General features: G+C 46.8%; 1 protein-coding gene across 5 annotated transcripts in view; it reads left to right on the top strand.

The window, feature by feature from the left end:
- TTC13 (tetratricopeptide repeat domain 13) overlaps positions 1-13,479 on the top strand; it is a 1,871,796-nt gene that overhangs the window by 417,180 nt on the left and 1,441,137 nt on the right. The gene's annotated exons all lie outside the window — the stretch shown is intronic.

The following is a 13,479-nucleotide window of genomic DNA, read 5'->3' as shown; positions in this document are numbered from 1 at the left end:
CTATATAGACTCAAAACTTTATTTACACATACAGTCTCATTAACGCACAAAAACAGTTTCGTGCAAATTGGTCCCCTCATACAATTTTCATCAATTGCGCTATGTAGTGCAAAACAGGTGAACTCGTTTAAACCTATTTTTATGCACTTTGTAGTGCAAAACGTATAAAGGTATACACAGGTAATGCTTGCAACATTCATTTACAATGGATTTCAAGGCAAACTGCCAGCTTGTAGATGGTGCTAAAAAACAGGCAGATTCAATAGCAATACATTGGCCTTCATTACGAGATGGCCGGTTCGGAAATAAGGCGCCGGGCAGCTTCCGGACCGGCCAACTCCAGGTCTTACAGTAGATCAGGCCCTACCACCTGAATCACTGGCACCGTTAATAACGGTGCCAGTGATTCGGGCAATGAATGGGGAATTGCTGGCGTCTCCACGGGCCATAATATCCCAGTAAACTGGGATATTGGGCGGGGGAGGCAGTACAGTAGTTCCCTGGTATCCGACCGGAATTATCAGCAAATTTGTAATAAGCCCCATTGATTTTACACCATCAAGAATGTCCTGCTGGCATTAAATAGAAATGGCACATCCCTTCTGTCCCTACACTCTGCCTTCAAAAACCTGTAAAATGCCCTAGAGCTAAAAAAAGTGTTCATAAGGATTTCTTGCTCGCTAGTCCAATGTAGGGGCTGGCATGACTTTGCTACTTTTGGTCGCAATTACTGCCCTGAAAGTCCCTTTTTGAACTGCAGTCTGGCAAAAAGCCGTCAGTGAGCTTCTGGACAGAGATTGGATAGTAATTGGTCCAGGACAAGATGGCGCGGCCGACGGCTATCAGAAGGACCAGGAGACTGAATACAGAAGCAGCCAAAGCCTCGCCTACTGTATTGTAGCTGTCCACTGGTAGATATGTCCTGCAATTAACAGACATTGTTTTGTTTAGGGTCAATATTGTGACCAATGACAACAGCAGAGTCCAACATCCTTTGTTCCCTCAAAAGGGCTTCTTTCTGAATCGCTATAAAACGGGTTTCATATTTAAAATGATGGGTATTATGTTCCCATAATGCTCTTTGTTTTATGAAAATCTCCAGGATTGGGTTCTGTGAAAATACTGTGTTGCGCGACCTGACTGGAGCCACGCCTATCGGCCCGGCTCCCTCCTCGCCACAGCCCTGCCAAGGAGGAGAGGGTTCCCCCAGTAATGTATTTCTATTTTCAGCACTGGACAGGGACTTGTAGTCGGACCTTCTTTTTGTTTCTCTTGTATATTTTTCCAGGAGACGTATTGCATACCAATACCCCATAACTCATACATTTAAATGCATTATCACATTGCACTCAATTGCTAGACTGAATGGACGTCTACAGGCACCTGGGAGAGGCACAGATTCATTCTATTGCAACCACTCATCCACCAATCAACAGTCTCACACATCAACCATAAATCTCTTTGCAACCACACCCCATCCACATATTCACACCCATTCAAACACATTAATCCGTCCATCATCTAATGACACTTAATCCATCGCACTCAAAAACACGTTCATACCCAGCCATACAGTTTCATCCATTTTTATTGTGCATTTGGTTAAATCTTTATAACCTTAAGCACAGTTAAACACATACACATATATAATAAAAGAATAATTCAATATCATACATATATCGATGTGCATGGTAAAATCACTTGCAGCTATCATGATGCAATTCTTTTGACGTTTGGTTCTTCTTCCTTCATAATGACCATGTATCTTGTAAATTACTTTTAGTCTTTGCTCATTATGTTAGCATGGAAATAAAAATACAATCCAGTATTTAAAATAAAATCCTTTAAGCTATGCATTGGTAGCCCATGATTTCATTCTCCGCGCTTGCTGCCAGATAACATAAGCTCCACGAGTGATCACCAAAGAAGTTACCCGAATCAAAGTACTCTAAAATTGATCAGTCTATATATTCGATAGATTTGTCACAAATGTTTGATAACCCTTTAGGTATTGCAGATGGACGTTGGGACACTGTGCTAAAATATGTTGTGATGTTTCGGTCGCACCCTCACACATTCTGCAGGCTCTGTCGACATAAGGAACCTTAGCCCACTCCACAGCAACTTTGTCTGCTATACTCAAAGTATCTCTTCTTCCCACTCAGTTTACCCATGGACACTGCTCTGTCCCCCAAATTAACGTTTCGAAGGGATTGTGTCCTCCGACGTATTCCTCATCTTAGATATCTCCTTCCAGCTCTGCTGGCCTTGGAACATTTTTTCTCTAGAGGGCGCTGCGCATCGACGTCCTTCGAGTCGATGTCCCTCGACAGCCGCCGTATCGACGTTCGACGTCATCCTGCCTATAAAGGCCGCGCGCAGCGTCCGTTGCTCAGTTCCGTTTTTCCGCGCTTACTCGGTGCCTCGGAATACCGTTGCTCAGTTCTTAGTCAGATAATCCTATTTACCTCGAGTTATTCGATCTGTACTCGATGGCTTCCTCGTCGGAACCGACAACTCCTCGATCCGGCTTCAAAAAATGTCGAGATTGTGGGAAAAAGATGTCGTTGACCGATCCTCACAGAATTTGTCTGTGGTGCTTGGGAGCTGAACACCATTGTTCGGAATGCGAGGACTGTATGTCCATGACAGCTAAGGCCCTGAAGGAACGTAGGGGGAAGCTGGAGAAAGGTAAGACTTTTAAAGCTTCTTCTTCGTCGACGAAGTCGAGACCTTCGTCTCCTCGTCACCATTCGCGCTCCAGGTCTTGGAGAGGGTCTCATCACTCCTCGAGATCAAAGCACTCGAAGAGGAGACGTCGAAGATCCCTTTCTCCGTCTTCCTCTTACTCTGTTTCGCCAAAAAGAATCCCTTGCCCCACGAAACATAGTTCCCGGGCTGAATGGGAGGAATTCCGAAAGAATATGATGAGTGTCTTCGAGAAAGCGGCCTCGACCCCCTCGAAGACTGGCGAGAGCGATGCTCTGGTCGAAAGACCCGAAGGTCAAAAACGCCGCGAGTCGCAGTACCCGGCGAAAGAAACCTCTCGAGCGCGTTTCGAACCCTCGAGCAGGACTATGACCTCCAAACCTTCCTCGAAGGTTCCGTCGATGTCTTCGACGCCGTTGTCGAGGGGACCTTCGACACACGGGTCTGTCGACTCGACGCCGGCCTCGACACCGGCATCGACGCCAAGAAAAGTCACGGTTACCACACATCCAGTGACTATCCCCAGGCCCTCGACGTCGATGGCTTCGATATTGTCGAGTAGAAATCCAATTCTGTCGAGGTCCTCGAGGCCTCCACCTCTGTTTTCGACGCCACGCTCGAAGCCTTCGACGTCGGCGACATCGACGCTTTCGAGGCCAATAATGACAAGTTCGGCACCCTCTGCCTTGGAAATGGGATTTACTCCCTTTATGAGTTCAGAACAATTAAGAACTATATCCTCAATTTTAGAAGAGGGTGATTTGTCTGAACAAGACACATTTGAGTTACAGGGACCTGTAACCCCAGTTAGAGAGGAATTTTCCTCTGAAGAGCGCAGATTAAAGGATCTTCATGATTCTTTACATGAGGCAAGTGGGTTAGACACTTCCCCTGAGGTGGAGTTTGCTAAGCCAGACCCGGGGGAGCATGCTGAAACCCCCTACAGAGCCTTAATGGCCAGGATTACAGAGTTCATGGGGTGGTCTGCACCTTCACAATCTTTCCAACAAGATGACCTCACGGATATTCTTGACAAAGGCCCACAAGAGGATCCTGTGGTGCCCTTTCATAAAGCTCTTCAGAGAAAGATCATGACAAACTGGGAAACCCCAGATGTAATACCAGCAGTAAATAAAAAACTGTCTACAAAGTACAGGGTATCTTCCACAGACCCAGAGTTTTTGTCTAAACACCCATCCCCAGAAAGTCTGGTGGTACAAGCAGCATCCTCTACCGATGTCAAGACGGCTTATCCTACAGTCCCACAGGACAGGGACGATAAAAAAAATGATGCTATGGCAAAGAAAGTCTTTTCAGCATGTAGCATGGCGTTAAAGTCTGTTAATGCTGCTTGCACCCTTGCTAGGTTCAGCCATACACTTTGGGAGTGTGCTTCTACAGCGGCTGACTGCATCCCGGAGGGAGAAGAAAGGGATGCATTCCTGAATATTATACAGGACGGTAAAGACGCTATGTGCGAATCCCTCCAGACGGGCATTGATTCGGCTGACAGTATCAGCAGAGCAATGGCGGCAAGTACATCAACCAGGAGATTCGCTTGGTTGAGAAAGTCGGGTTTTGCCCCAGATGTGCAAGCCAGGCTCTTGAACATGCCATTCGATGGCTCTTCTTTGTTCGGGAAAAAGGCGGATGACAGTTTAGAGAAACTGCAAACTTCAAAAGCTGCAGCAAAATCCCTAGGAGCTGCAATCCGTCAGACTCCCTTTCATCCCACAGGAACCTCTGCGAGGGGCAAGTCCTTTCGCTTCTACTCCGCATTCGGAAGAGGTAGAGGACGACCGGCTCAAAGGGGTCAAAGAACTACCCGAGGTGGACGGGGTAGATATTCTAAAGCCGCAGCAACAGCAGGTGCCTCTTTACCATCAGCATCTGCATCAGCCGCCCCAAAACCACTCTGAGGACTCCCCTCACAGGACACCTGTAGGAGGCAGGTTGACTCAACATCTGACGGTATGGCAGGCTATCAAGTCAGATGCTTGGGCATTGGAAACAGTCGCCCAAGGTTACTGCCTGCCTTTCCTACGTATACCTCAGAGTCATCCACCGGGGATCAGCTCTCAGAAAGCTCCAGATCCGCTCCTCTTGCAGGAAATTTTGGACCTGCTAGAGAAAGGTGCCATAGAACCGGTACCTGTAGCGGAGAGGAACAAGGGCTGGTACTCCCCTTACGTTCTCATTCCGAAGAAAGACGGAGGACTGAGACCCATCTTGGACTTGCGAGAATTGAACAAATTCCTCAGAAAAGACAAATTCAAGATGGTCACTCTTTCTCAGATCCTCCAGGCCCTTCAGTTCCAGGACTGGTTGGTATCTCTGGACCTTCAGGACGCTTATTTCCATGTGCCTATCCATCTCAAACACAGGAAATACCTGAGGTTCGCAATTGGCAACTCTCACTATCAATTTCGAGTGCTGCCATTTGGGCTGACCTCCGCCCCGATGGTCTTCACCAAGTTAATGTCGGTAGTGGCTGCAAGTCTAAGGAGGGAAGGGATTCACGTCTACCCCTACCTGGACGATTGGCTGATCAGGGCTGTTTCTCCGGAGCAACCTCAGATCCAGCTAAATCACGTGTGCCACTTCCTTCACAGACTGGCTTCTCCCTCAATTTAAAGAAGTCACAAATGATACCATCGCAGAGACTCCAGTTCATAGGAGCGATCCTGGATACTTCCCTGGGAAAAGCCTCGCCACCAGAGGTGAGGGCTCAAGATATTCTATAGATGGTTACCAAGTTCCAGCATGCCAAACGTCTCCCAGCCTTCGACTTTTTGAGGTTGCTAGGCCTCATGGCATCCTGCATTTTCCTAGTGCCAGAGGCTCGCCTGAGAATGAGATCCCTCCAGTGGGCACTGAGGACTCAGTGGTCACAATTCTCAGGGAGAATGACAGATCTTCTTCAGGTTCCCGGCAGGGTGGCTCGAGACCTTCAGTGGTGGGCCTGTCAGGAGAACATTCTGAAAGGAGAACAGTTTTTGGCAACCCTGGCCGGAGATAACAGTAGTCACGGATGCCTCACTCATGGGGTGGGGAGCCCACGCCAACGACTTGACCATCAGCGGTCGTTGGTCTCCATCGGAGTCCAGACTACACATCAACCTGTTAGAGCTGAGAGCCATCAGACTTGCGTTGAAGGCTTTCCTGCCAGCTGTACAAGGGAAGAACGTCCTGATAATGACGGACAACACGGTGGCCATGCATTACCTCAACAAAAGAGGAGGCGTAGGATCACTACCCCTGTGCAGAGAGGCGATGCAGCTCTGGTTTTGGGCAATCCAAGAAGGAATCTCTCTATCGGCAGTTCACCTAGCCGGAGAGAAGAACTTGACAGCGGACGCTCTGAGCAGGCAGAACACAGTCTCCCACGAGTGGGAGCTAGCTCAGGAAGTCCTTCAAGAGATCTTCGCCCTTTGGGGAACCCCTCAGGTAGATCTGTTCGCCACCAGCCTAAACAGGAAATGCGACCTGTTCTGCTCAAGGGAATTTCCTCCGAGAGGAGCTCTGGGAGACGCGTTCATAGTGGACTGGGAGTTTCCGCTTCTGTACGCGTTCCCACCAGTCCCTGTCATTCCTCAAATGATCAGGAGGTTGAGAAGATTCCGGCGAACCATGATCCTAATTGCCCCGGATTGGGCCAGGAGAACGTGGTACCCGGACCTTCTAGACTTGTCCATCTGCCCTCCAATTCGACTTCCACTCAGAGAGAACCTACTCACAGAAGGGAGGTCAGGTTCTCCATCCAGACATCAAAACCCTCAATCTTCACGCTTGGCTTCTGAACGGCTGAGGTACAAGGATTGGGACCTCCCTGATGATATGGAGGTGTTGCTTTCGGCAAGGACCCAGCAACCAAGTCTTTATACCGCTGCCGTTGGAACAGATTTTGCAGCTGGTGTAGAGAACAGAATATCGACCCATTTTCATGTGGTACACCAATGGTTTTGTCCTTCCTACTATATTTGGCAAATTCAGGCCTTCAAGTTGGCACCATTAAGGGCTATCTCGCAGCGCTATCCATCTTTAAGCGTACTGCGGAAGAACCATCCTATTTCAAATTACCCTTGGTAATACAGTTTCTAAAGGGGTTAACCAATGTTTATCCCCCAAAACCATTCCAAGTTCCCCTATGGGATTTAAACTTAGTACTAACTTTCCTGATGGGTACACCTTTCGAACCTCTCCATTCTTGTTCGTTAAGATTCCTTACCCTTAAAACTGTTTTATTAATAACACTTACATCTGCTAGAAGGGTGAGCGAATTACAAGCTCTTTCTTGTAAACCCCCTCATACAATCTTTCACAAAGACAAAGTTGTCCTGCAAGTGAAGCCTAATTTCCTCCCAAAGGTGGTTTCTGAATTCCATATCACTCAGAAGATTACCCTACCATCTTCTATCCTCCTCCTCACCCGGGGGAAAGAGGAAGAGAGGTTACACAGACTAGACCCTAGGAGGGCTTTAAGTTTTTACATTAGTAGACTAGCCAGGATAAGACAGGCAGACCAGCTGTTTGTAGGTTACACAGGTCACAAGCTGGGGTTACCAATAACTAAGCAGACCATTTCCAGATGGATCATTCTAGCCATTCTGGAATGTTATAAACTGGCAGGGAAAGAGCCCCCTCAAAACCTTAGGGCTCATTCGACCAGAGGTATTGCAGCTTCATCGGCCCTCAAAAGAGGCGTGCCGGTTAAAGACATATGTGCGGCCGCTACATGGTCGTCTGTCCATACCTTTACACGTTTTTACAATCTGGATTCCTCCTCCAGTCAAGAGACTAGGTTTGGAAGGGCTGTACTGCATTCTATTCATCAATAGAAGACAGCGTGAAGTCAGTACTCCCTCCTCCGAATATAGAATACTGCTATGGGAGCCTATCTAAGATGAGGAATACGTCGGAGGACACAATCCCTTCGAAGAACAAGTTACTTCTTACCTTGTAACGTTCTTTCGACGGGATGTTCCTCCGACGTATTCCTCATCGACCCTCCCATCCATCCCCGCAGTTCTACTTCCCTTGTTGTTGCAGCTTACGCTCCTTCATGGTGATTAGTCTAGTCCAGACAGTAATACTGTGGGCTACAAAACGGAACTGAGCAACGGACGCTGCGCGCGGCCTTTATAGGCAGGATGACGTCGATACAGCGGCTGTCGAGGGACATCGACTCGAAGGACGTCGACGCGCAGCGCCCTCTAGAGAAAAAATTTTCCGAGGCCAGCAGAGCTGGAAGGAGATATCTAAGATGAGGAATACGTCGGAGGAACATCCCGTCGAAAGAACGTTACAAGGTAAGAAGTAACTTGTTCTTTTTTTCTTTAGGTTACTCAAAACATCGGCATCAATCGAATCAATAGCTGCAGCAATACCTAGTATCAGCCATTGGATCGATATTACGGAAATGTGCACTGGCAGTTTTCTTTGATGCGGGCAGTAATGCGTTGAGACAAGGAGCTTGATATCTACGTGAGAACAGGGCAATGAGGGTCTCGCCATTAATTGGAGCAGTAATCGGAGAAAGATATAGTGTGCAGAATTTAATGCATCATCTGGCCCGCTTCATCCATTAAACAACCACACATATTCACCCTTCCACACAATCAAACCATCTATCTTTTTCCCGCATCCCCACAAATACACCCATATTTATTCTATTTATAAAGTGCAGACCTAGCTCGAGAACAGCAGAACACTGTGCAAGGGTGTACAGGGTGTGGGTAGCAGCGTACAGGCTGGCATCTTTTAAAAGTAGCGCAGCACCCATACATTCACCCAATCCTATTAATTCTTTCAGGCAATGACATTCAGAATCCCTCTATCAATAACGCTAGTCAGCCCATCTTCCATCCACACAATATATCTTTTATCCAACCTTCTATCCAGTAATAAGAAGAAGAAAAAAAAACATACCTTTTTAAATATGAAGTCAAACATGTTGGCTTTGCCAATGGTTGTTCTTACCTGGCTGCTAGCACTCAATGTTTTCACAGGAATGCCAAAACGTGGCATGTCTCCTTAATGCGCGAGATCTGATTGTTGGGCATGGTCGCGAAAAGGCGCAGAACTTGCACCTTCCTATTTCTGGCAGGTAACTCTCACTCCCATGTTTCATACCGATTTCAGATGTTGTATACCACCACCGCCTCGTCTCCAGTTTTCTCTGATTGTCAGCTTAGCAGCGCCTCTGCTGCTTTCCTGCATGCTCCTCTGTCGGAGTGCCTGTTTGTCTTTGATTCGGTGAATTCAATGTTTGTGCTAACATTTTTTTAACCTCGAATTTAAAAGGGCCGGAAGAACTGTAAAACAGTGGGCAGCAAAATGGGTGCTCAATTTTGTAGCCTTTAATGATCTGTCTATAAAATGACCGGGAAAATGACCCAGCCTCATAATTCACACAGCTGCCCCAGCACCCACATTTTTCCATCTTTAATCCGGTTCCGGCTTCAAATTTCCCTTGACATGCCAAATTTCTGCAAATGGGAATTTCATTGTAGACGCCAGTGATTATCTCTAGGGAATTTTTTAAGCAAAGCACCTATGCTATGTGTCCTAATTATGTTCAGGTTTGGGGTCTTGTGTGGGATGAACAAAGTTTTTCTTAATTTAGGATTCAAAATAAAAACCGTAGCTCAATGCTGTGTTATCCACACTTTACGGGGAGATTTAGTTCCTTATTAAAAGAAATACATCTAAAAATCCAAATGCAAAGTTGGTCTTAAAATGATACCTCGCTATTATCTCAAACTTAGATGTTGCCTACTGCATTTGAGTCAATTGCTCCCATTGTTTTTTGAGTCACCTTGTACCTCTTGTCCCACTGCATTTTAGCCAACTGCTATTATCTCAAACTTAGGTGGTGCCTGCTGCATTTGAGTCAATTGCGCCCATTGCTTTTTGAGTCACCTTGTACCTATGCCCTGTCCCATTGCATTTTAGCCAGCTGCTATTATCTCAAACTTAGGTGTTGCCTACTGCATTTGAGTCAATTACTCCCATTGCTTTTTGAGTCAATTGTTCCTATGCTGCTCTACTGCACTCTAGTCAACTGCTACTATCTCTAACCTACGTGTTGCCTATTGCACCTAAGTCAACTGCCTCCATTGCTTTTTGAGTCACTCCGTACCTATGTGCTGCCCATTGCTTTTTTGAGTCAACTGCTCCCATGTGTGACCCCAATGCATTTTAGTCACCTGCCACTATCTCAAATTTAGGTGCCGTCCACTACACTTGAGGCATAAGTCTCTACTTGCACTTGTTTTACCCTGATAGGCTGGCACACTTAAGTAAAGTTCTAGCTCGTATTGCCTGCCCTACCACGGCAACGCTACAAGATGCTAACCCTACAAGCCACACTTGCCTTTCTCACACTCGCAGCACTCCTAGTCTACAAACTCTGACTCGCTCCAGTCCCCACCATCGACAACACTACCCTTCAACTCTTGGCCCTCTCCCCCACCATGACACAGACACAGCCCCAACCACTGACGAGTCATAATGACCAACTGGAAGAACTCCAACAGTCCTGGTAATTTGAATCTAAACTGTGTACTACCACCTCCAGAAACGCTAGACTCCGAGCCAGACTTGCTAAACTATATGAACCTCGCGCCAGAACGCTGCCCTCGTCTAACCGCAGCAAATCTACACCTAACGGGAGCACAGAAAAACCCTACAGCCTAAACCTGAAGACACAGAATGCACGTATATACACCTCTCATGACCCATGAAAAGTTTTGCACACCTCCATCCACCCTCCCCCACCTAAAAGGTGCATTAATTAACGGTAGATCCATGATTGCTCATGCCATTGAGATTGCTGATCCAGACCGAAAACCTTGACTTCTTGGCCATTAGGGAATCCTGGCTTCATGCCGCCGCAGGACCGGCCATCATGTTAGCGATCCCCAACGGTTACACCATCCTAAGATCAGACAGAAACGAAGCCCGTGGAGGAGGCATTGCCATTATTGATAAATCTAACTTATCGATCAGGCTAGCTCCATCTAACGACACTAAATCCTGCGAAAGCCTGACCACCAAATTAGCTATTAACAACTCTCAAACCCTCACCATCCACCTCATTTATAGACCGCCAGGCCCTATTGGAACTTTCGAGGAGGACATCTCCACCGTTCTATCTCACAACCTTAAACTTTCATCACAGGTCACCCTGTTAGGGGACGTTAACCTGGCCTTCAATGACCAAAACGACCCACATGCAAGCAGAGTGGCTAACCTACTCTCTGAACTAGGACTAGGCTTCTCACAAAGAGTACTGCACCCTACCCACAACAAAGGTAGAATACTCGACTGGGTGGCAGACCACAATTGTAACGCCCCCATCCAATCGATTTTCCCCCCTAATTCGGACAGACCACCACCTTATAACATTTGCTCTAGAAACGGACAGACCCACTCCTACCCTAGCTCAACTAGCTCCGTCCATCCCAACAAGGAATAAGAAAAACATCACCCCAGATAACCTACTCCCGCTCATCCTCCCAACGCTTAACTCACTACCAGATAACTTGGACCCCGAAAGTCTAGTGAATGAGTACAACAAAATTATGTCTTCGGCTCTGGACCTAATTGCACCTCTTAAAGTGAGACAAAGCAAACCAAAAGCCCACCTCAACTCCTGGTACACCCCTCACCTAAAAACTCTTCGTACCAAAAAAAGACAATGTGAGGTTGCATGGAAACTACAACCCTCCGAAGAAAATAAAAGCACTCTGAGAAACATATCTATCCTCTACAAAAAGGAAATACTGTCGGCTAAACGAGAAACTTACAACGCTAGAATAGCCCAAGCCAACTCTAGCATGAAGGAACTCTTCATTATCCTAAAGGAAATAGTCTCCCATCCCAGTGCCTGACAACTGCGTCAAAGATAAAATATGGTGCACCAATATTCAACACGCCCTAGCTAACAAAGTGACAACTCTCCAATCCAAAATTGCCACAAAAAAATCCTACTTAATCTGGATACTAAACCCAAAACTACCATCACCCCCCCCAAAAATAACATCGACAATCCTCGCTTCAAGTTCTCTAAAGTATCTATCATTGAGACTGAAAAAATCATACTGTCACTCAAGCCATCAAACTGCCAGGGGGATCAATGTCCGCCCCAACTGATAAAGGATGCAGCCAGAGACCTGGCTCCCTTTATCTCAAAACTCATTAACGCCTCATTTGCTACAGGGTCTATACCTAGCAACCTAAAAGAATCCTGGGTACTCCCACTGCTCAAAAAACAGACGCTAGACCCAGCCATACCCACGAATTACCGCCCAATCACCACCGTGTATTTCCCCCTAAAAAAAAGTGGCGTATTCTCAAATTCAGAAACACCTTGAAACTAACAATTTACTAGGAGTACGGCAGTCTGGCTTCCGTCCCCAGCACGGGAGCGAAACAGCCCTCCTAGACCTAAAGCCACAAATCGATGAGCTAAGGGATCAAGGCAAACCAGCCCTACTCCTCCTTCTGGACTTATCCGCTGCATTCGACCTTGTTGACCACAAGGTCCTTTGCAGGCATCTGGATATGGCCGCGCATTTTTCTGAAGAAGCCACAGATTGGATCCAATCTTTCCTCAATAATAGGACCATGAGAGTCTTCTCCACCTCTGCGGCAGCAGACTACATCCCCATCACATGCGGCGTGCCCCAGGGATCTTGCGTTTCTCCTACACTCTACAACATCTTCACAAAGCCCCTTTTCGATTATCTGGACCTTCTTGGTATCACCTACACTAATTATGCAGATGATACTCAGATTCTCCTACCACTTACCGGTGATTACGAAAAGGATTTGGCCTTGGTGAATAGGGTGTATCTCATCATCCAGGCATGGATGGCCACTCACGGACTATGCCTGAATGATGACAAAACTGAAATCATCATCCTTGGCACACCCTCCACTCTCAAAAAACTGGGCCCCTACTACTCCTCTTTTAACATTGATAATAACCAAATCACAACCGCCCTCGCGGTAAAAACCTTGGGTTTCTACCTGGACTCCACCCTCTTTCAACAAGCAGGTCAACGCGATGGCTTCTGCCACCGCCTACACCTGTAAATTGATAAGAGCAGGCAAACCCTTCCTATCGAACTACAGCTGCATCACACTGGCGCGAGCGCTCGTGCTATCAAAGTTGGACTATTGTAACTCGCTCTATATTGGCGCCATTAAGGAAGTTATCAAAAGAATTCAATTCTTGCAGAACAACGTGCTTAGAGCAGCACTAGGTATTCCCAGGAGAGCCCACATCACCGAATTTAGAAAAGCCAATAACTGGTGCTCCACTCAGGAAAAGATCCAGTTAAAAGTAGCCTCGCTTGTCTACAAATGCCTAAACAATGCCGCACCACGTTACCTTTCTACGAGATTCATGAAAGTAAAACCAACAAGACTCACCAGATCCACGAACTCCAACAACATATCTACACCTAGATTTAAACTGTCCAGAGTCGGTGGTTGTAGCTTTCAGGTGAAAGCAGCTCAACTTTGGAATTCACTACCATCCACTCTGAGGACAGATCAACCCTACCTCACTTTCCGACACAACCTCACAAGATGGATCAAAGACCCAGACAAACAATAGACCACCCACTGCCTGGACCTATCCCGCACATCCCTCCACCTTTTGTATCTTTGCACATACTGAATTCCTAGCAGCTCCTGTTTAGGACTGTAAATACGTGTATCTGCATTTTTTGCCTGCTGTATATTTTTGTATATTTCGTG

This window comes from Ambystoma mexicanum, chromosome 4p, assembly GCF_040938575.1.
Source record: "Ambystoma mexicanum isolate Mex_15411 chromosome 4p, UKY_AmexF1_1, whole genome shotgun sequence".
NCBI classification, from domain to species: Eukaryota; Metazoa; Chordata; class Amphibia; order Caudata; family Ambystomatidae; genus Ambystoma; species Ambystoma mexicanum.
Note: the sequence above shows the minus strand (reverse complement) of the source record. Positions and strands in the feature narration are given on the sequence as shown.